We start from the raw sequence: 24731 nt of genomic DNA on the forward strand, positions 1-24731 counted from the left end.
TTGAGACAGAGACAGAAAAGGTGGCTAGTGAAGGCCAGGGTAAACAATTGCACAGATGGTAAGGACTGAGGTGAAAAATGGGAAATAAGCACAGCAAGAATTTCTGTAGCAGAGGAAAATCTAGAATCATTACTACTGCTAGTATACATAAGTCCTGATGCTGATGATTGTTACATATTGCTACATATGAGAATCCAGTTTTCAACCACTAATAATTTTGTGATTAATACAGTGTTTTACAGTAAATGACAAAGAATCAAAAGCTGAATCCCCAGTCAAACAACACTAAGCAACTAAGATTTTGGCAGTGTCATTCCTTCTGGACTTTGAACACATCCTTCAGACTACTGAGCATGAAGTGACAATGAAAAACCTCAGTGGGCTTTCATTCAGAATATTGAAACATAATTGTTGCCCCAGATTTAACCTGTATTATGTATTGGCTGCCACGGAGGTACAACCCACCTTGTGGCAGTAAATAACAAGGTATGGAACTTGGTGCTTTGTTTGCCCTGTCAGCCTGAGTGTTAATTGTACAGTTTCCTGCAGTCACATTCAATATCATGTCTGTTTCCTGCAAGATTGCATGATGAGGATTACAGCTCATTCTGGTTTTATAACTGTAGTGTGTGTAGTGTGGTTTTATAACTACAGTGTGCTCAGGTGGCCAAGAAGGCCAACGGCATCCTGGCTTGTATCAGGAACAGCGTGACCAGCAGGGCTAGGGAGGTGATCGTCCCCCTGTACTCAGCTCTGGTGAGGCCGCACCTCGAGTACTGTGTTCAGTTTTGGGCCCCTCGCTACAAGAAGGACATCGAGGTGCTTGAGCGGGTGCAGAGAAGGGCGACGAAGCTGGTGAGGGGCCTGGAGAACAAGTCCTACGAGGAGCGGCTGAGGGAGCTGGGCTTGTTCAGCCTGGAGAAGAGGAGGCTCAGGGGCGACCTTATCGCTCTCTATAGGTACCTCAAGGGAGGCTGTAGCGAGGTGGGGGTTGGCCTGTTCTCCCACGTGCCTGGTGACAGGACAAGGGGGAATGGGCTTAAGTTGAGCCAGGGGAGTTTTAGGTTAGATGTTAGGAAGAACTTCTTCACTGAAAGGGTTGTGAGGCATTGGAACAGGCTGCCCAGGGAAGTGGTGGAGTCACCATCCCTGGAAGTCTTCAAAAGACGTTTAGATGTAGAGCTTAGGGATATGGTTTAGTGGGGACTGTTAGCGTTAGGTTGGAGGTTGGACTCGATGACCTTGAGGTCTCTTCCAACCTAGAAAATTCTGTGATTCTGTAATACAGTTTGGCAGAAAGCTTTAGAGATTCAATAAGAAAACTGTGATCCTGTATGGGTGTGTGTTCAGTCCAGGTATGGAATGTGCAGGGCGTGTTCTTGTGCTTTGACAGCTACATCTATTTTCAATGAAACCAAAATGTAATTTAGAAAGCCAGCAAGGAGAGTGTGAAAATAAATAAATAAATAAAAGATCATCTAATTATAAATTTGTCCTTTCCTTAAACCATTAAATGGATCTGCTGAGACCACACTCATTGTTTTCTTTATTTTCATCCATTCCAGTTTAGTCTTCAAACAGGGAGGCATGTTCACGGTTCAATTAATTACATTCAACAGTGTGTTTACTTGTTCAGTTAAAAGGACAAGAGCCAAAATTGTTCTCCTATATTAGAAGAGGCAAGAACTTCAGTGGAGGAATTAAAGTTGACAGTCAGATGACAGGGTGAAAAAGAAAGAGCAGTAGAGGTTGATTAAAGTCACAAGGCTCAGGGAAAATTCTGAAGTTTTATGAAATTAGGGCTTTGCAAAATGAATGCTACAGATCTGGAGCTTCACTGACAAGAAATCAAGGCAAAACTTCACTTCCACTTCTTGGAATGGAAACTGGCACAACTCCCCGTGCTGTCCAGGCACACTGCCCCCAGCCCATGCACTGCAGGAGCACACAGTAGCCTTGCCACTGTTCTGGAACAGAAGTCTCCCATTCAATGGCTCAACTTACTAGGGCAGAGGACTCCTCCAAGTGGAAGCTGAAAAGACCTAGAAGAAGTAGAAGTGAGTTTCTGCACTCTGCCAACAGACCTTGTGTCTGCCTGAGGGGTGAGAGACTTGGAGTCGCCTGTCCTTACCTGACTTTTCCCTGGCACGGCTGCAATACAATACTGAGATGTGCATTGCAGCTTGTGCCAAGCTCTGAGAGAGGGTATCAGGGCACCTTCCAGGGCCCCTGCCTGCCTCACTGGGGTTTCACCCCACACCAGGGAGAACAGATGAGCCCCCAGTGTAGTCTGCAAAGCCCCATTGACATGGTACTGTACTCTCCCCAGAGCAGAGTAGCTGCCCCCGAGGTGCAGAGACTGTGAGTTTAAGGCACGTGTTTACAGTGGAGACTTCCAAACCCAAGCTGCAGGGGACAACAGTGTTTGTCTTCTGCCCTGAAGCTGCCTGAGGAATATCTGAGTAGCTACCTCCCAACCTTACTGTGTAATATGAGTTTGTGATGCAAGAACTGAGTGGAAGTTTTCATGTAGCAAAGCAGTGAAATTATAGGGTTAGTAACACATTTGGAGCTATGGTAACTTACTGGTGTTTGGAAGGTGTTTTCCACACATTAGTTGTAATACACATATTAATTGCCAAATCACTATGTGAGGTAAATAACTTTTCTGCATTCAATGGATGCAAACACACAGACTGAAAAAGACTACATAATTTTATAAAATCTCCCCAGCAAGGCAGTGCCATAGAAATGGAGTATCACAAAGCCCTTTCTTTACTTACACAATCACTTTTACAATGACTGACTGTTGTTGAATTGCAGGGATAAGAACTATAGCTGATCAAACAAGAAACACGCATTAATTCAAATTTTCTTTTTATTATCTTGACCCCCCAAAAGACAACCCAGTTGGAAACAAATTGATTATATTCACTGAGTTTAAAATTCTTCCTTGGGAAAAATAAATATGGCCGAAACTGAGCTCTTATTGTGAAACATTTGGATTTCAGCTAATACATACCAGCTGATAAGGAGAGGGAGCCAAAAAGAAAACTGACTATAAAAACAGGAATCAATAACATAAAGTTTTCTTAGTAGAAATGGTGAGAAAATTAAAAGAAAGAATCATAAGAAAGAACTGGTTTGGTATCTTTTTAACTTCTCCCATATTTTGGCCCTCTCAATTTTTTTCATGATGAAAAAAATAAATTTGCTGTGCATAATGGACTTGTTTTTGTTTTTGGGCTTTTGTTGTCTCAGGCTGTGTTCTACTTGGTTCCTGATATTAGAATAGGACAGCATTTTTTAAGTTTGTGGTGGTGAAATTTCTCAGAAAACTCAGTAAATCCTCCCTATCACACTCAAGGGAAAAAAAAGAAGTGTGCAGATAACTTTCTGTGGAAAGGAATGTAGAAAGGAATATCTTAGGCTACTGAGTTCCTTAAAATCATCAACATAGTAGTACGAAATATGTGTTTTATTTCTAAAAGTCTCATAGACTGCATTACTTTAGTAGGTTTTAGAGTAATTGCAGTGAAAACTTTGTCAAGGGAAATCAAATGGTAGCTTCTCAAAATTATTTTGGTAGAAGTAAACCACGTAGACATCCACTGAATTTGAGTTTTCTCTTGGCTTTTGTCAAGGATTTTCATCTTTCCTGTCTCTAATGCTCCTGAGTTATTGTCCTCAGACGCTGAAGCTTTCCTACTGTAGTAGATGTTGATCTATGGTTAACAGTCAGAGTGGAGTAACTCCTCTGTGTAGAAGGAACAGAAACTAAGAAAGTGGTAAGACGTATTAGAAAAGCTGTCTTTCAGAGACTTGTAAATCATGTTTGTGTTTGCTAAAACTTTTTTTTTTTTTTTTTTTTTCTGAATCCAAAGCCGCCTTTCAGCATTGTAAGTCTTCTTCAGGGGCAAATACCCATTTTAAACAATGAAAAAGGCAATCTGATGGTCTGCAACACTAAATCAGACCACCTGGACTGTCTCTGCACTTCATATTTAAAGAAATTGGGAAAAAAAAAAAAAGGTTAAGACAGAAAAAGCAATAACTACAGAAAAGCTATAATGAAATCAGATGATCTGACTCCTAAGGGTTAAATTTAAAGTCCTACAGGGACATATGAACCTAAATCTCATCAAAAGAGATTTCCAATTAAGCTTTCAAATCACTTCCACCTTTATAAACTGGCTTACATTTGAATAAAAGTTTTCCCATCTCTGTGCAAAAAAGATTAATTCACTGTTTAACACAACAAACAGTAAGTGTAATTTAGTATCTTTATTAATCTAATGTATAATCCAACACTTCAGTCCCACCAGGTCTGTACACATCACCTTTGCTTATGACAGATTACTGTTCATGTTCTGACTCCAGTTGCTTCAGGGACGTTCTTGTGTTTGCTGCAATGAAGGATCTGCTTGTTTTTTGAATTTCATTTCACATTTAATAATTATTAGTACAAAGGGTGACGGATCCTCAGAAGGGATGTCTTAATTTTACTGAGCAAAACCATATTACCTCTAGATTAACTAATTTGCCATAATGTCTAAGTGCAGCACTTTTTTTAGCGTCAACTAGTGGTTGATTTCCCATGGGTACAAAACAGTGCAGATCACTAGATGGTGCTGTTTCTGGGTTGGAATTAGATCGCTACATACTGAAGTAGCAGCAAAGCTGTTCCCAAGGTTTCACTGCAATCCCAGGATAAACAGAATAAATAAATAAAAAAAAACCTCTTTAACCACCTTTGTTTCTGTGTAGATGGTTTTAGTATATTTACACTATTGTTAACAAATAAGGATAATTTACATGATCTGTAAATTCCCTACCTATATCTATGGCCATTTAAATTAGCATTCCTGTCTAATCATGAGTTGTTTCTAGAACTGCTTCCAATATTCTTTTGTTCCAGGTAAATAAACATACAAGAAGTTTAGAAAGGCATATGCATAAAGAAACTTCTAACTCAGACCACATAAAGCTAGCAGTATGAAAATAACAGTAAGAAGGTATTCATGCCCAAAGATAGGGAAAAGTCTGTCATATGTAGGGTCTCCTATTTCTTTCTTTCTTCTGGGCAAAGCAAGGCTTGATGAATTCCCAGTTTCTGCCCCTGTCTAACCTAAGGTTTTATAGGAGCTGTGCCTATCTATCCTCTTCCATCAGCCCATATATGTCTAATGGGGAAGGGGCATGGCTGTTACCTGTGTGTGGGGGGTTATGCCACCCTGAGTACACTGCACGGCATGGGAGCACAGAAACCTGTAGCTGGGCTTAGAGGAGAAGAGAGTTTGAATTCTTATCACAAGTAGGTCCACCATGGACACATACTGGCTTGAAACTGATAGTTACCTGGAAAAATGGCTTTGGATAAACAGAAATGAGGCAAGGACGAGAGGATCTACAGATTTCACAAGATGGTCCTGCAGTACATTGGATTCTGGTATTACCATAGGTGGAATCAGCTTAAATCTCTGCTCTCTACCAAAGAGAAATGTCCTCTAAGCTGCTCATTTGGAGTCTGCTCTCATCTCTTCCTTTGGCAAACCTTGACCTTCATATTGCTGTGTTCTTTCTAGTAACCTGAACCCTTAAAAAGCACAGTCATAGAATGATTTGGGTTGGAAGAGACCCTAAAAACCATCTAATTCCAAGCCCCCTGCAACGGGCAGGGACAACTACCACCAGACCAGGTTGCTCAAAGCCCACCTAACCTGGCCTCGAACACTTCCAGGGATGGAGCACTCACAGCTTCTCTGGGCAACATCATAGCACTTAATGTTTCTTGCCCTTTCCAAAGTTTCACCAAAGTCATGGGAGAAGAGTGCCACCAAAAGCAAATACAAAGCAGTCATTTTTCCTGATATTGTCTCTGATACAAGTAGCCCAATATGCATGACAGCATGCACGTACTGATAACCAAGTTTAATTTTACACCTCAATGACCGAAGAATCACTAAAATTCTCAAGCTAGTATGATTTTAAAATGTGCTCCCTTGCTTTTTTTTCCAGATTCTCTAAACCTTTTTGTGTGAAGAAATCTGACTGTGCTTTGATTCTGAGCTATGCAAATGATTATTTCGTTGTCTTTCTCACATTGTTTTGTACATGAGAACATATTTTATTTTGATGAAGTATCCAGGATGATACAATAAAATGTGAAAATTAACTGTAATTTCTCAGGACCAAAAGCAAAATCAACTATGTGATCAAAAGGAAAAATGTGTATGAGTTTTTAAAATCAATATGACTTTAAAACAACTTGTGAAACTGATATGTTAGCAAAGCACTGTAATTGAGTTCTTATGGTTAAGGGTAACTTTGTGTTGAAAAACTATTTTTATTTTTTTTTTCAATGTGCATACAGGACGATATTTTTATAGTACACATTGCTCCAATAGTAATTAGAAGGCAGATGTTGTGTGTGTGTGTGTGTACACACAGTCTTATTCTGTAGACAAATACGGACACTTTCTTCCCAGAAGAGTATTAGAGTATTACTGATTGTGATTTAATGTAGTAAAGGTAATGAGGTAGCATTTGCATGTTTTAATTCCTCAAAGCAAAGGAAGTGTGTGTCTACCTGACCCTCTTTATTTCATAGGATTAAGGATTAATTCAGTAGGATTAAGGATTTAAGGTGGTCTTGTCTGAATTCCTCCTGATCACGGGCTACCACACTTCATACACACCTCCCTACTGGTGTGCATTAGTTACAGCCATGATAGTGAGCATCAGCCTCCAGGAGGTCTGTGGACAGTTAAAGGTACTACCAGTTCTAAAGGTTAGAAGCTAGCACCCCCTGATGAGCCAAATCCTCAAGGTCCATATCAACTTCTAGAGAAAGCTTCTTTCCAAACAGGAAGCTAGCAATCATTTTGATGTAGAGGAAGGCATCAATTTACCACCTATGAGAAAGGACACTTCTAACAGTCCAAAACAATTGTCTAACAGGCTGGTGCCCCGTCATTGCTCATGGCTGTGAGTGAAAAAACAGGCAAAACTCATTTGACCAACACAGCCATAACCATTCATAGCTTGCCCAGAGAAGTTGTGGGTACCCCATCCCTGAAAGCGTTCAGGGTTAGGTTGGATGGGGATTTGAGTAAACTGGTTTAGTGGAAGGTGTCTGTACCTATGGCAGGGGTGGTAGAACTAGATGATCTTTATGGTTACTTCCATCCCAACCCAACGCAACCCAACCCAACCCAACCCAACACAACTCAACCCAACCCACCCAGCTTTGCAGCCCTTCTCTGGACACACCCCAGGGCCTTGATGTCCTTGTACTGAGGAGCCCAAAACTGAACACGATACTCAAGGTGTAGCCTCACCAGAGCAGAATACAAGGGGAAAATCACCTCCATGGTCCTGCTTGCTACACTGTTTCTGATATAAGCCAGGATGCCCTTGGCCTGTGTGGTGTGGTGGTTTTACTTGGGTGGGTAGTCAAGCTCCACCACAACCACTCTCTCACTCCCCCACTCCTCAAAGACGAAGGGGAAGAAAATATAACACAAAGAGCTTGAGGTTTCAGATGAGAATGGTTTAATTAATGGGAAAAGGAATGGGGAGAAAAAAATAAAAGAAACAATAAGGCTGTGCAGAAGCACAGAGGGAAGGAAAAAAATATTATTCTCTACTTCCCATCAATGAGCAATTTTCAGCCACGTCCTGGGAAGCAGGGCCTCAAAACACGTAGCCTCAAAACACCTCCTTGTTCAAGAGGACAGCCTCCTCCCCCACGAGAGCTCTCCTTTTTATTGCTGAGTGTGACATCAGGTGTTATGGAATATCCCTTTAGTTGGTTTAGGTCAGCTGCCCTGGCGATGTGCCCTCCCCATCACTTGCCCATCCCCAGTCTGCTGGCTCTTGGGGGCTTGGAAGGAGTCCTGATGCTGCAGCAATAGACACAACACTGGAGTGATATCAGTGCTGTTTCAGCTATGAGTGCAGAGCATAGCACTGCGTGGGCTGTTGCAGGGAAAGGTGACTCCATCCCAGACAGGCCCAACACAACCTCCACCCCTTATTCCATAATATTTGTGTCACACTCAGGTCCCACACAGTTTAGAATATAGATATTCTCATCACCATTGTTCTCTGTCCATTGAAGTATTTATACGTCTGTACTTTTTTTCATTCTATAGGTCTTTCCCCAAAATGTTCTTAAAACTGTTGATGGTTTCAGATTCATCTGTCAAAGTGGTCACTCAGGGCAGGCGAAGTTGATTTTCTTGACATGAGCACCAGTTTAGCTCACATCACTGTCGCATTTGCCCAATTCCTTACAAAGTTGACATGATGTTGGTTCTGCAATATCCTCCTACAACACATAACTTGGATTACAGACTAATTTTCTCCCAAGGTTAAATCTCCTTGAGGCACACATTTGATATTCCCATCTTTCTGCATTACCCACCAGGTATACCCTGGTCCTTGGGCAAAGACAATCCCATGAGTGGGTTTGCCTTTTCCCATGGCAGGGCCACCCACACCGCCTTCCCCATCCACTTTCCCACATGCACTACAGGGACTTTAGCTTCTCCCACAGTGTGCAGGGGTTTTGTTTCAGCAGGATCAGGATGGCTGTCAGACCCCCTGTTGTTAACTAGCCAAGTGGCCTCTGGTAGATTTATATCCCAATGTTTCCATGTCCCAGCACCCAATGCTCGCAGCATAGTTTTTAACAGTCCATTGTACCTCTCAGCCTTCCCAGAGGCTTGTGGGTGATAAGGGACGTGATACACCCATTCAATGCTATGTCTCTTGGCCGAGGAGATGACCAAATTGTTTCAGAAGTGACTCCCATTGTCGGACTCAATTCTCTCTGGTGTACCATGTCGCCACAGCACTTGTCTTTCCAGGCCCAAGATAGTATTTTGGGCCATGGCATGGTTTACTGGATATGTTTTCAGCCACCCTGTAGTTGCTTCTACCATGTTGAGTATGTAACATTTACCTTGGCAGGTTTGTGGAAGTGGTCCGATGTAGCCAATCTGCCAGGCTTCACCATATCGAAATCCAAGCCATCTCCAGGGAGACTTTACCCTCATGGCTCATTTGATTGCAGCACAGGTCTCACACTGATGGGTAACCTGTGTAATGGTCTCAATGGTCAGGTCCACCCCTCGATCACGAGCCCATCTGTATGTGGCATCCCTCCCTAGATATCCTGATGTTTCATGGGCCCATCAAGCTACAAACAGCTCACCCTTACATTCCCAGTCCAGGTCCACCTGAGCTACTTCCATTTTCGAAGCTCGATCTACTTCTTCGTTGTTCTGATATTCTTCGGTGACACGATTCTTAGGCATATGGGCATCTACATGACGTACCTTTACAGCCAGGTTTTCTACTCGGGCAGCAATATCTTGCCATAGGGTAGCAGCCCAGATAGGTTTACCTATGCACTGCCAGTTGTTCTGTTTCCATTGTTGCAGCCACCCCCACTGCGCATTTGCCACCATCCATGAGTCAGTGTAGAGATACTATACCGGCCATTTTTCTCTTTCAGCAATTTCTAGGGCCAGATGTATAGCTTTCACTTCTGCATACTGACTCAACTCACCTTCCCCTTCCATGGCCTCCACAACTTGTTGTGTGGGACTCCACACAGCAGCTTTCCGCTTCTGATGGCTCCCTACTACACGCCAGGATCTGTCAGTGAACAACACATGCTGCTTTCTGTCTTCTGGCAACTCATTGTATGGTGGTGCCTCTTCAGCCTGAGTTACTTCTTCTGTCGGTGCTCCGAAATCCCTGCCCTCTGGCCAGTCCATAATCTCTTCCAGGATTCCCGGGTGGTTGGGTTTCCCCATTCGAACCCGCTCGGTAATTAACGCTACCCATTTACTCCACATAGCATCAGTTGCATGATGTGTAGTGGGGATATTCCCTTTGAACATCCAATGTAACACAGGTAGCCGTGGGGCCAAGAGGAGTTGTGCTTCTGTACCAACAATTTCTGAAGTGGCTTGAATTCCTTCACATGTTGTTAATATTTCCTTTTCAATTGGGGTGTAATTGGCTTCTGATCCTCAATAGCCCTGGCTCTAGAACCCCAGAGGCTGGCCTCGAGTTTCTCCTGGGTCTTCTGCCAGAGGCTGCAGGTGAGCCCATGCTCCCCAGATGCAGTATAAAGTATGTTTTGCACAGCTGGTCCAGTATGGACAGGTCCAAGGGCTACTGCATGAGCTATTTCTTGTTTGAGTTTTTCAAAGGCCTGTTGTTGCTTGGGGCCCCACTCGAAAGAGTTGCTCTATATCCACTCAATATAGAGGACTCACAAGCTGACTATAGCCTGGCACATGCATTCTCCAAAATCCCACAAGGCCTAGGAAAGCTTGTGTTTATTTTTTTGCTAGTTGGTGGAGACATAACCTTATTTTGTTGATCACATCCGTTGGAATATGGCGACGTCCATCCTGCCTTTTTACCCCCAAGAACTGGATGTCCTGTGCAGGTCCCTTGACAGTTTAATAGCAAAGCTAGCTTTCAGGATAATTTGAATTATTTTCTTCCCTTTCTCAAAAAGTTCTGCTGTGTTACCCCATATGTAATCCCATAATCACTGTACTGCAGGTGTTCAGGAGTGTTCCCCTTCTCCAGTGTTGTCTGGATCAGTCCGTGGCAAATGGTAGGGCTGTGTTTCCACCCCTGGGGCAGTCAATTCCAAGTATACTGAATGTCCCTCCAAGTGAAAGCAAACTGTGGCCTGCATGCTGCTGCCAGAGGGATGGAGAAAAATGCATTAGCGATATCAATTGTAGCATACCACTTGGCTGCCTTTGACTCTAGGTCATACTAGAGTTCTAGCATGTCTGGCACTGCAGCACTCAGTGGTGGTATGACTTCATTCAGGCCCCCATAGTCCCCCATTAGCCTCCACTCACCACTAGACCTTCGCACTGGCCATATAGGACTATTAAAAGGTGAATGAGTCTTGCTGATCACTCCTTGGCTCTCCAGATGATGAACTAACTCATTTCTAAATCTACGTAACACTGTGAATTTGTCATGTTTAGACACAATCCTAGTATAATATCTGAAACTCTAGCCAGTTTTTAATGGGTGTTAAGAAAACAAAAAGCACATTTGAACTTTTTATATGCTTTGTACATTTTACACTTTCTAATATTTTTTAAAAAAGTTATTTTTGATAAGTTAACCTGTGAAAGGTGGGGAGTAAGCACAACCAAAACCGTCTTTGTATATCGTGGTACATGGCTTATGAGGAGTCATATCTTAAACTAATCGATATAGCTGGCATAAAATCAGAGGCTTTTAAGCAAATAAACCCTTTTTTCTTGTCTGCCCAAAAGTTTTTGCTTTTGCTTTCTTCTGTGTCTCAATAACATTCATATATGGTCACAGTTAGGACAAAGTTTTGTTAATTGCTAAGGTATTACAGTAATTCAAAAAATGTTTTTCTAGTGCACTGCTCTGATCTGAAATGTTTTGTCCCATCCTTAGGACAGAAGGCTTGCTTCTGTAATTTTTAAAAAATGTTTTCTGTTAATTCAAGTATTATACTAGTAAAATTTCAGTTTAATTAGTTGCAAAACAAGAGTACAGTTCTTAACAAAAATACATTATGTTTTCAGACAATGTCAAGACAATGTCATTGTGTTTTCAGACAATTTCAAGAGGTACTCCAATTTTTAGAAATTAAATGTAAATTTAAATCAGTTTTATGAAAAAAACTATGGCTCTGATGAACCTTCAGTTTCCTATAGGCAGATGTTTCCTAGCAAAAAATATGACCTTTCATGTTTGAGAATGTCTACGTAAGAGTCAGGGGAAAGGTTAGTGAGGCAGATATTATAGTGGGAGTCTGTTATAGACCACCCAAACAGGATGAAGAAGATGAAATATTCTATAAAATAGGAGAAGTCTCATGAGCACTAACCTTTGTTCTCGTGGGGGACTTCAGCTTACCAGATGTCTGCTGGAAATACAAAACAGGAGGGGAGAAACATTTTAGGAGATTCCTGGAGTGTGTGGATGATAACTTCCTGATGTCCCTGGTGAATTAACTAACCAGAGAAGATGCTCCACTAGACTTGTTTATAAACAGTGAAAGACTTGTGAGTGATGTGATGGTTGCAGACTGCCTTGGGTATAAAGACCATGAAATGATAGAACCATAGAATCATAGCATATCCCAAGTTGGAAGGGACCCACAAGGATCATCGAGTCCAACTCCTAGAGTTTTTGATTTTTAGAGAAGGAAGGTGGATAGAAGAACTGCTCCATTGGCCTTCCAGAGGGAAGACTTTAGCTTATTTGGAGACCTGGTTGACAGAGTCCCTTAGGAGGCAGTTCTGCAAGGCAGTGGAGTCCAGGAAGGCTGGACACTCTTCAAGCATGAAATCTTAAAGGTGCAGGAGCAGGCTGCGTCAAAAACTGAACTGGTCAGGGAAGATCAATCTGGCTGAACAGAGAGGAACACTGGAACTCAGGAAGAAAAAAAGAGTTTTTGAAAAAAAGGGCAGGCATCTCAGGAGGACTACAGAGCTGTTGTGCAGGGAGAAAATTAGAAGGGCCAAAGCCCAACTAGAACTCAGTTTGGCTACAGTAGTAAAAGACAATAAAAAACACCTTTATAAACATATCAACAGCAACAAAAGGATTAAGGACAATCTCCACAGCATCATTGAATCATAGAACAGCTTTCGTTGGAAGGGACCTTAAAGCTCATCTAGTTCCAACACCCCTGCCATAGGCAGGATACCACCCACTAGATCAGGTTGCCCAGGGCCTCATCCGGCCTGGTCTTGAACACCTCCAGAGAAGGGGCATCCACATCCTTTACTGGATGTGAGCAGAAATGTGATTAAAGATGAGGAAAAGGCTAAGGTACTAAGGTACTAAGGCCTTTTTTTCCTCAGTCTTTATTAGTAAGGCCAACTGTTCTCAGGGTACACAGCCCCACAAGATGGAAGAGAGTGACAGGGAGCAGACTCAAGCTCATATAATACAGTGGGAAACTTTAAGTGCCCTATTATATCATTTGGCAGGACACTTGACATTCATAAGTCTATGGGGCCAGACGGGATTTGTTCAAGGGAACAGAAGGAGCTGGTCAAAGTGCTTACCGGGACACTTTCAGTAATTTACCAGCAGTTCTGGCTACCTGGAGAGTGGCTAAGAAGGCCAGTGGCATCCTTGGCTGCATCAGAAATACTATGGCCAGCAAGAAGAGATTGTTCCTTTGTACATGGCAATGGTGAGACCACACTGTGACTACTGTGTTCAGCTTTGCGCCCCTCACTACAATAAGGATACTGAGTTGCTTGAGAATGTTCAGAGAATAGTAATGTCACTGGTAGAACGACAAGACCAAAAAAAAAAAAAAAAAAAAAAAAAAAAGGAAAAGCTTATGAGGAATAGGAGGAATAATTGGAACTGAGACTGTTTAGTCTGGAGAAAAGGGGTCTGAGGGGAGACCTCATCGGTCTCTACAACTACCTGAAAGGAGGTTGCAGTGCGGAGAGTGTTGGTGTCTTTTCACACGTAACAACTTATAGGACATGAGGAAAGTCTCAAATTGCACCAGGTGAGGCTTGGAGTGGATATTCAGTAGAATTTCTTCATGGAGAGAGTGCTCAAGCATTGGAAGAGGCTGCCCAGGGAAGTGGTGGAGTCACCATCCCTGGACATATTCAGGCAATGTATGGACATGGCATTAAGGGACATTATTTAATGGTGGAACTCCACAGGTCAGGTTGATTGTTGGACTTGATGATCTTGAAGGTCTTTTCAACCTAAATAATTTTATGTTTTGTAACCAAACAGTGTCCTTCTGGCAGTGCATAGAATTCTACTTCTATACTAGAAGTTGTTCAGGAAACAAAAGTTTTGAAACAGGAGGTGTCTTTTGGTTACATATTCAGCTATAACCTGGTAGATCCAACATCATGCTTCTAGGTATTACAGTAACACACACACATTTTTTTATATATTTTTTTATTTTTTCTGTGAATTGGAAAAGATAGGAAGGAGAAGGAGACAAACTATCTAATAAGCTGTGAACATTCTAACCAAGATTAATTCTAGAATAACTGCAGCAAATGTTCAGAAAAGCATCTGAAACTTTTACTGTTTCTTTTCTTGCAGCTCCTCTTTGCCAATTTCTGGCATGACACATTTGAGTCTTGCCTAAGCAAGACTAAGCAATTGTACCACTTTATCACAGGAATTTTGTTAAGGTAATAAAACCTTCTTGTCCACAATTCTAGTCAGCCTCAGTTCTGAAGATGACAGGAGTATAAAGTGAAATAACCCAAACAAATAAATACCAAAGCAAAATTAACTTGTGGCTTGAAGGCTGACATAGGCTGGAACAATGCTGTTCCATGTACATTCATGCAATGCTTTTCCTGCTGAAGTAGTATGTACTAGTATGTACAGTTTCAAAAGGAGCCAAACAAAATCAACGGACATCTTACTGCAGTATTATTTAGCCTAAGTTCTACAGCACAGGTTCCACTGTTAGTCACAAACTCAGAGGCAGGGACATTCACCGTGTAAAATACATCGTACAATGAAGTCCCTGTTGGAGTTGAACACAGATGTGTTTGCTAGCATAAAAAGCCTGTTTTATCAGTGTCATTACTTCTCAACATGAAAGAGCTTAAAATCAAAGGATAGACTTGGAACTTGCTTCAAAACTCAATATATATGCTCAAAAAAAAAAAGTTCTCCTGAAGTGCTCATGTATGCATACAATCTGTATCACAAAACCTTCAAGATCCGTTTACAGACAATAAGTATATATCTCAAGATACTACAGAATTCCAGGCCAAAATATGGGCTTACCTATTTTTGCCACTTCCCTGGCCAACATACTTAGTCACAGAAAATTGACGGAAACTTTTTCTCTGCTCCATCTCATACATCGTGTTCCTCCCTTCCCCCTGCCAGGGAAAGGCTGCCTCAGCCTGATTTAGCACCTCTCTGTCATATATTTTTCTTCACCCAGGGCTGGATCAAGGCATGGGGACAGCAATAAATAGATGGGTGACCCACTGACCAGCTCCTGGAGTCACTTGATCACCTTCCAAATTCAGATATCCGGTAGAATTAAAACCAAAATTTCCTGCACACCCTGGTGAACAAAAAGATTTGGTGAGAGACAATTGTTGATGAGAGGTGAGAAAGTAATACATTCAACCTGAAACTTTAGCATTAAATTCCCAATTCACCTCAGTTCACATTCTCTCATCTGCCAAAACGAAGCACAGCTGCTGTGTTAGGACAAAGGCTGACTCTATACATCGTTTCTGTCCCTGTGATCTTGTTCTCCAGGTTGACCACCCATACACACTTTTCTGTCGCTTCCATGTTTCCTTCACTTTCTGTTTTCTTGCTATACTTTGAGAAATGGTAAAGTTTAAATAGCAGTGATATTTAACCAGGAAAAGCATGCTGAACCTCTAGAGACAGATCAGCCAGTGAAAATCACCCTCATTGCACTAATTTAACTGAAAGGATCTGAAATTCTCCTCTACAGAGCATCTGGCCAAATGGATTTAGGTCAACAGCATTCAGATACTGACTGACCCTGATACTGATTTTCTGAAACTGACAGTCAAGACAAAAAGGCTCTGGTTTTAGCTTTTGTAAATTATCCCATCTGGGTCCCCCTGTTCTCCATATTAAGTGATTTGCCTGGCTTCTTACCAAATCAGTGTTTATTTGCAGTAATCTAATATAATGTTAATTGCTTATTCATTGAAATCTAGTTGGCATTTTCCTCCCTGTAGGGATTTGGCAAGGCAGCACCCGTACTTCATTCCATCTTCAGTTGTCTGTTTTTAATATGCCAGCTGCTTTCCTATCAGCCAATTCCCACCCACCCTGCATTCTTGCTTTTCTTTGCTCTCCCTCTCATTTTTTTAATTTAGGGATAATTGTGTGGTTGGGTAAGCTCAGAGGGCGATATATTGCCACATCCAAAGGCAACAAGGGTGGTAGTTTTCGTTTATTGCTTGTTCTAGAAGTGGCATGAAGTAGCACACTACATAAAATATCATGTTGTGGGGGAGGAAAGAGAGAATATTAAGGCAAAATCTTCCATCATTCCAATGAAGGACTTTGCCAGAAGACTAGTGGAACTATCTGGGCCCCACAGCTGCTTATATAAAACTGAAGGATCCTAGTTCATCAAACGTTACCTTAATTACTGCAGGACATATCTTACAGGAGAGAAGCCAGCAAGAATTGCAAAAGTTTAATTTATTTGATTTCTTTGGATGAAAAGTGGCATATAGAAATACTACTGTTAAAAACAGTTTGCTTAATAGTTCACAAAACTGTTGAGTTATGACTGGGATAAAGCCCAGTCCTGGTAGAACTTAATGAGTAGCAGTATGTTGCTAAAGATATCAATAGATCATGGAATGACCCCCTGCCCTCAGCACATAATCCAGTGGGGATTCCATGACACAAAAACAACATAATTTCACAGAATCCCCACATGCTCTGTGAAGTGACTGAACAACCAGTAAGAGGCTCTGTTCTAAGGAGTCTCAGGCTGCTATTATAGCCTCTACTGGTGGTCAGATGGAAAGGTGTGTTGCTTTGCTTTTTATCACACTTTTAAAACTTTTAAAAATGAAAATTTTGATTTGAGTAATGAAAGTTGATCTGAAAAAATGTTTCACTTCTTCCAAAGTAGTCCATTGTTTCATGAAGTAGAGTAATCTCAATGGACTAAGATCCACTGGGAGAAGATGCATGAAATTCATACTTGCGGATAGGATTCCAAAATAAGACTGAAGAAAAGGTAGTTTTTTCCTAGGGAATTTAGCACTTGCCTTTTAAAAATCATGCCCCTAAAAATTTACTTAGTTCTGAAGATATTGTCCTTTGTGAATTGTGGTGTACTTGTGTATCTTTGAGAGAATTTTCTCACTTAACTTTAACTGAGACAAGACTGTCTGCATATGTGTCTTGATAAAATAATTACAAAAGAGAGAATGTAACTAGAGAATGCAAAACACTGGAAAGAAACACTTGGTTCACATCCACCCTTAGTTTGAACACTGATGATGGTGAGAACAGAAACTTTCAAATCCATAAAGTTTGTTCTGAACATTTCAGAAAATTCATAGATTAAAAGCATAAAAAAGTAAATTGTATTTAAATAAAATTTTAAATTGGACCAGGTGGTCAAAAGAGGTGATTATCCCGGTGTGTTTGGAATTGGTGCTGACTCACCTGTAACCTTGTGTGTAGTTCTGCACCCCACAATTTAAAAAGGATGTTAAGAGATTGAATGCATCCAGAGAAAAGCAACAAAGCTTGTTAAAGGGCTGGAAGGCATGTCCTGTGAGGAACAGCTCCAGGAAATGGTTTTGTTAAACTTGGTGAAAAGGAGATTGAGGGATGACCTCATTGCTCTTTACAATTTCCTGAGAAGCAGAAGTGAAGATAGTGGTGCTCATCTTTTCTCCCTGGTACCTAGTAGCAGGACACATCAATGGCTCAAAGCTGTGTCAGGGAACATTCACACTATACAGCAAGAAAAAATTCTTTACTGAGAGGATAGTTAGACATTGGAATACAATTCCTAGAAAGGTGGTTGAAGATCTGTGCCTGCCTGTGTGTAAGAGGAATTTGTTTGGATAATGCTTTTAATTGTATCCTTTAATTTTGGGTCAGACCTGAAGTATTCAGACAGCTGGACTTCATGATCTTTGTAGTTCCCTTCCAACTGAAACTATTCTCTTCTGACTGTCTACTCCAACAATTCACCTTCCTGCACGTAAAACACAGCTGATTTCTTGTTTCATCAAAAGAGGAATAATACAGAAAAGAGTCATAAGCTCTCTTTTCCTGCAATTACAACTTCTTACTAATTCAGAAACAATACTATTCACCCAGTCAGACACTTGTCAAGGATTATTACCTCCATATGAACACTAAGGTACTGTGGTCACAAAGACTCTTGGAGGTTTGTATCTTTATTAAATCTCAGGGATATTGTACTGTTGAGGATAGAGTTAAGATTCATTTTGTGCCCAGCACGTTTAGTTTTGCATCTGTCCTATCTTTTCATATTTACCTGTTTAGTAACAGTAACAGTAACAGTATTTACCTTCTTTGTAACAGTAACAAGAATTAGTAATTTTATTATTTTTATTATTTTCATTATTTATTTAGGAGTCAGGACAGTTGGGGTTGGCATAACCTTTTGCATTTATATAACATCAAACACAGTGGGATCCACATGTACAGCTTTACGAAAAATATTTGCAATTAGCCATCAATGCTTTTAGAGCAGGCTCATTTTCCAGACTGAATGTCTTCATACAACTTATTAATGTTGTACTTTTCCATTACTTTACTTAGTGTGCTGCAACTTTGCAATTAGTTTACAGTAGTTTATCTTTGTTCTCAGAAAGAGATAATTCTCTTCAAAGTGTTGTTCTTGCCTGTGGCATATCACAACAAGAAAACAGTACATGTAATAACCCTCTGGTAACCATCTTTCTCATGATAATTCCAAGATTATGTAGAAAAAAGAAAAAAAAAAAAAAGAAAAAAAAAAAGAGAAGATAAATTAACATTAATATTGCACCTTCAAACATCTGAACTAATTAAATTCACAATGATTTTTATTTTAAATGTTAATTTAGACAGAGAGACTTGAAGTGAACATTTTCCAGCCTTCCAAACTCCTCACATCACCTCATCACTTGCAGTTTCAACACGTCAGAGCTCTCTTACCCCTATCAGTATCATATGAGGGGACAGTGCATAAAATGTTCCAGAATGGGCTAGCCTAAAGGAGAACCTAAACCTATATCCTGCAAAGCAATGGGTTGGTCTGTAGCTTCAAAGAGAAAATGCTTCCCCTGAAGGGATACAGTAAAATTGGAGTTGGGTGAGCCTCAAAGGAATTGAAAGCTTACAAGCCACTGCTTATGTTTGGATTTGGAATTGAAACTAGCTCCAGTGGCTCAGATCCTGACACCGCAGACTATGAATGGCACCAGCTACAGAGAGAATGGGCTTGAGGAAAGAAGACTGAAACTGGGAATCACATTTTTGCAGAAATTAATGTGCATGGTAATATGATTGTAACCTATTTGCATTTAATTTGTTATTTATTTTTCTAATCTAATAAAATCTCTCCTGTCTTTTCATATGTCCTATTGATTTATCCATTCCAGCTTTTAGTTCTCCCCCATCATTCCAGCACATCTCATTTCCTTTTTTAAATTTCACTTTACACCAAACCCTACTTGGGAGGTCTAAGATCTCTGAAGGAATTGAGGGCTGCAAGTCTTGAGTGCTCCTTCCCTCTTCCAGGAACAGACTAGCAATAGCAAAAGTTGAAAACCCATATTTTCCATCACTGTTACACAGTCCCCTTCAGACATTACTCAAGCAGTGCAGGGCAGAAACAACAGGGGACAAGTCGTCTGCTGGCAAGAAAGTCTCACTTATCCAACCGAATCTGGAAATCTTCTGTGTGTTGTAGTGCTCAACAGAAGTTCCAGGCATGAGCAGATTGTGAGCTTGAGCCTTGTGCACCTGTCTGGGTTCCTTCTCTGAAACTTGATTATTAATCACTTCCCCCACCACTGCTGCCCCTCCCACCCTCCCCACAAAAGTAAAAATTCTCAAACTTCTTCAAAGAGGGCTTTTATTCCCCCCAATTTAAATTAGATACCTTCCCCACCCCTCTTTTTTTTTTTTATTTTATTTTATTTTATTTTTCCAAAATAGTCTGTCCACTGTACGAAATCTTGGAAAATTCTGTTCTTTCTGTTAAGTGGTAACTGAAACACCATGCCACTAACCAGATCTATTTACCTTAGAGATTGAATTAAACTTCACAAATATCCCAAAAAAATGGCAGTATTAAGAAACCTGAGTGGGAGAGCATGTCTAACCCATGACTCTTAAAAGGTCATTTTTTTCTCAATTATTCTTATATTCAAACACCTTTTGGAACAAGCCCTGCAGCAATGGCAATGCAAATAAGAATGGTGTCTTTGAAAGATTAGCACTGTGTAAGCTGAACCAAAGCATCAAATGAATTCAGAACTTACTACTATGAGAGTGCCACAGCTGCAATAAGTGGCTGCTTGGCCTGGACAGAAGTAAAAGACAGCTAGTAAAAGCAGGAAAACATTGATCATAGGTCATGGAGTAAGTGAACAAGGATCTTGGAGCCTCATATCCATGAAAACAACAACAACAACAACAACAAAAACAAACAAACAAACAAACAAACAAAACAAAACAAAACATAACTAAACATTGCTCTACTTCTGTATGGACAGCTCATTTACATGCCAGAACTACAACTGAAATAAAAGTTTTCTAGCTGTCTGTTGCCAGCCTTGCTGCCTGCATCACTAGCCGTGTATTGCCACCAAATGCAATTGCAAAGTGGAGATAAAGAGCATAGATAATGAGCAAAGAGATAATGGTTGCATACTCATCTCAGGAACACTGCTAAAGCTCCACAGTGAGCTCACAGTCCCCCGTGGGCAAGCCATAGAGTCAATTTGAATTTATGAAAGTGCTGTGTAACCTCACAGCCATTGGACCAGGGAGACATCCTGTAGCTCACAGGTGGTTACTTGTTTCATCACTACAAACTCCTCCAAAAGCTACCCTGTAACTAGGTCCGGCAGCAGACTTTTTTCTCCTCTCAGGACACTTCTGGCTGGTACACACTTTGTAAAAGCAAAAGTAGAAGCTGTAAAATACAGCCAGCATAGTCTAATTTTTCTTTCTTTGTGCTTTACCACCTGAAGGAAGGTAGGTTTCTTCTATCGGATATATATTCACTTTTCATTTTGTACTAGGTAGTGCTATTACTGTTTTCTCTGACCATGCCTTTTTAGTGCGAAGACATCCCTGAAATGTGTTCTCATCTCACTTTTCACTAAGTACATACAAAGTATTGCTAAACAGTCTCCTTTCTTGAGATTTACTTGCATTGACTCAAGTACTGTTACAGCACATCTTTGAGACTGCACTTATTTTAATGGATCCTAGTTTCCACCGACATCTTCTTTCAAGCTCCCATACTTTTTGGTCATATATGATCTATATTTGGGGTTAAACATGATTTAGTTTGTGCTGTAAAGAACAAAAATTGTAGACAAACCCTTAACAAGAATCATACACCAGAATGTGTACCTATGAACAGAATTCTAGTGCTGAGAAAACATTGACCCTCTACATTTAAATGGTCATACTACATTTAAATGTAGTATTAGCAGCCACATTACAAGCATGTGATCTCTGCATGTCTTTTGTATCACCTTGTGAAAGAGGAAGCTGGTGACATGTCTTTCAGCAATGTTTGTAAAGCTAGAGAAGTTTCAGCTTCCGGAAATCACCAGTCAACAAGTGAAGATTGATTTAACACCTTTTCTGAAGGCCACAAGAAAACCCTCAGATTAATTGTATCAGACGGAACCAAGGGCCTATCTGTTCTACTGCCTGCCACTGAAGAGGGGAGTGCCGAGTAGAGGGTGTTAGAACAGGGCCAAACACATGGCTAACACCCTGTGCCAGAAGCACTGCCTGTGCTTAAAAGGTATGTCCATCACTTACATAGGATATAATTGCTACCTGAACATTAAGCAACACCTCCAGGTAGCAGTTATTCATTGTTATGGAACAAGAAAGCTGAAATCAAACAAAATAAAGAATACTAAAAGTAATTGGAGGAGTCACAATTATTCCAAACATACTACAAAGGTAAAAAAAAAGAAAAAAAGAAAAAAAAAAGCAGCCAACATACCCCCCCCCCCCCAAACTCTTAACATACTTTAGCAAAGTCTAATTTTCCATATAAAAAGAAAATCTTGAGTCACTAGGTCAAGAGACTTAGAAGCTAACAAACAGCTTAGCTCAAGGGAAGCAAAAATCCTATCTTTTCACAAAGAAGTATGTCTCCCATGGGGTTGATATTAGAAGAGGTATTAAGTAACTCCATCATAACCCAGGAAAGGGGAGGAAGCATTGGTGATTACAGTCATCCATAAGCTGCTCTAACCAACAATGCAAGTGTGGGGTAGTATAGGTATGTTGGGTTTGCTTTGGCAAACATCCAAAATCCTACCCAGAACCTCACTCAATCCCTGTCCTCAGCAGGACAGAGGAAGAAAGATGGACAAGAAAGTTCATGGGTCAACATAAAGGCAGGAATATTACTTAACAATTACTGTTGAAGGCAAGCCAGATTCCAGCTGGGGAAAATCAATTTATTTTTATTGCCTGTTAAGACAGATATGGGTAGTGAGCAATAAAGACAAACACTCAAACAACACCCCAGCATCACTTCTTCATGTCAGACTCCTCCACCCCCTGACAAGCGCCTCACCAGGTCTCACCCCATAAGGGGACCAGGTATGTTCATTGCCAAACAGTTTCTCTCTGCTGCTCCAACCCTCTCACGCTTTTTTTCCCTCTCCTTTGTCATGGGCTCCCAGGGCTGTCAGTTCCTGTTGGGAAAGGCAGCTCCAGTGCATGCTGCTCACTCGCTTCAGTCAATGACAGACAGCTCTGGCGCCATGGTGTGCCACCATCACCTCCAGCTCCCACTCTGGTGTTCCCTCTTTTGTTTCTCGCCCATGCTCAGTCCTCCACTGCCTGCCCACAGTTTTTTGACCCTTTCTTAAAGATGCTATACGGGGGCAGGCCAGATGAAGGGCTCAATGGTGTCCTACTCCAGGCGGCCTGCTGGAGCTTGCTGTAATGGGCCATGACCAGTCCAGGACAGCCCCTGGTCCATACAGCCACATGGCCCCACTGGCCATAGCTCCACACCTGTGCCCAGTGCAGCTGCAAATCTGCTCCTTCACCTTCATTTCCTTGATTTCATTAACTATTGTTTTGCCTACCAGCACAGGGAGGTAGTTGGGGCCATTTCACCTCACAGTGCGCTGTATGTGGTAAGAATGGTGCTGTCTGCAGTGACCGTGCATTTGTGTGTGTCACCTAGCTGAATAGTGGCAAAAGTCAATGTACCAAAAAAAAAAAAAAGGAGATTTAGGTCTGTTTCTCTATGTCATAAGATGGTCTTGTAGGCTTTCTCTTCTGAGCAGGGCAGAAGGACAGTGGTCCCATGGGGATGTGGCAGGGTCACTTAGCTAGTGAAGTTAATACAAGAGCTACAGGGAGCAATGGTGCTGGAAACGGCTGGTCTTCCAAGCCTGTAAGTGGGAAAGGAAAAAAGGAATACCTGAGGTGTTAAATTTATTCTGAGGGACAACATCTGAGCCTTCTACAGAGGTGTCTGTTGGTGAATAAACCCCTCTTGGGTCAGCTCAAATAGGTCAGGAACACATTGTTTTCTTAGTCCAAGTGGGGAGGAAAAATTAATAATGTATGGATGTCCGATGACATTTCAAAAAATGGTCACTGACTTTTCAGGAATGTACCCATTGAGCAACGATCCTTTTTGCCATGCCAGGACTAGCACTGTACTCTCTGTTATAAGCAGTGGTGTTTTCCTGCTTATTTTTAGGCCTTTGAGACTCAGAATAGACACCAAACTGGTGAGCTGTCTGGGCTGTCGGGCTGTGCTCTCTGCTACATGGTGGGAGTCCAGAAGCATTTCCAACCTCTAGTGGGACGTGCGCCTGAGGGATGTTTCTGTCAGCCATGCAGACAGTCTCTCCTAGTTTCTGAGGAAAAAATGAGCTGTGTACTGTGTACCACCAAAATGTAGCCTCTTGGGGATTTTTACTTTGAAAGGAAACAAAATCAGAGTCACAAATCGGTCACTGTAGTGTTTTAAAAAATAGACGTCCTTGTGTTCTGAGTGAATGATGCTATCTGGCATTTCAAGTATCCAAGTATCAAATCTGAAAATATATGTCAATGAACTGAGAAAAGACCAGTCCAATTTGCATGTTTTGTATCTCTGGGGATCTTTGTTTGGAAGAAATGCTTCACAGAACAGGATGAAGGCAAGGGAGAAAATAGTAAGGACTGTGGAAATAAGGCAACATGTTGGATACCCCTCTGTGCAGAAGCATTGTATGCCTGGGTGCTGGTGTCACCCAGGGTTTCTCCCAGCACCCTAAAGATTTGCACTCCAGCCACAGGCAGAATCTCCTTCCAAGAATGTCTTCTGAACGTGTGTCAGTTTCACAGACAGGCAGATAAACTCCACCACACTGTTCTCTGACTACCCCTCCTCAGAGGAAGAAGAGGAGAAAAGATGATGAAAAAAGGCTCCTGTGTTGAGACGAGGACAGGGAAATCACTCAACAATTATTGTCACAGGCAAAACAGACTCAGCATAGACAGATTAATGATATTTATTGCCTATACTAACAGACTAAAGCAGTAAGAAACAAAGCAAACTGAAAACACCTTCCCTGTATCCACTCTCTTCTAAGTCCTCCCCCTGAGCAGTGCAGTGGAATGGTGAAAAGAGGCTGCGGTCAGTTCCTGATGCTTCATCTCCACTGCTCCTTCCGAGTCCCTCCCTGCCCCTGCTCCCCGTGGGGTCCCTCCCAGGGATGCCATCCTTCCCAAACTTAGCCTGCGGGGGCTGCCCACAGGCAGCAGCTCTTCAAGCACTGCTCCCACACGGCTCTGTCCCATGGGGTCCATCCATCCATCCCCCAGGAGCAAACTGCTCCAGCACGGGTCCCCCACGGGTGGGCAGCAGCTCCCCCCAGACCCCTTGCTCCTGCGTGGGCTCCTCTCCATGGGCTGCAGCTCCGGCCCGG

This window comes from Netta rufina (assembly GCF_964035555.1).
Source record: "Netta rufina genome assembly, chromosome: Z".
NCBI lineage: Eukaryota > Metazoa > Chordata > Aves > Anseriformes > Anatidae > Netta > Netta rufina.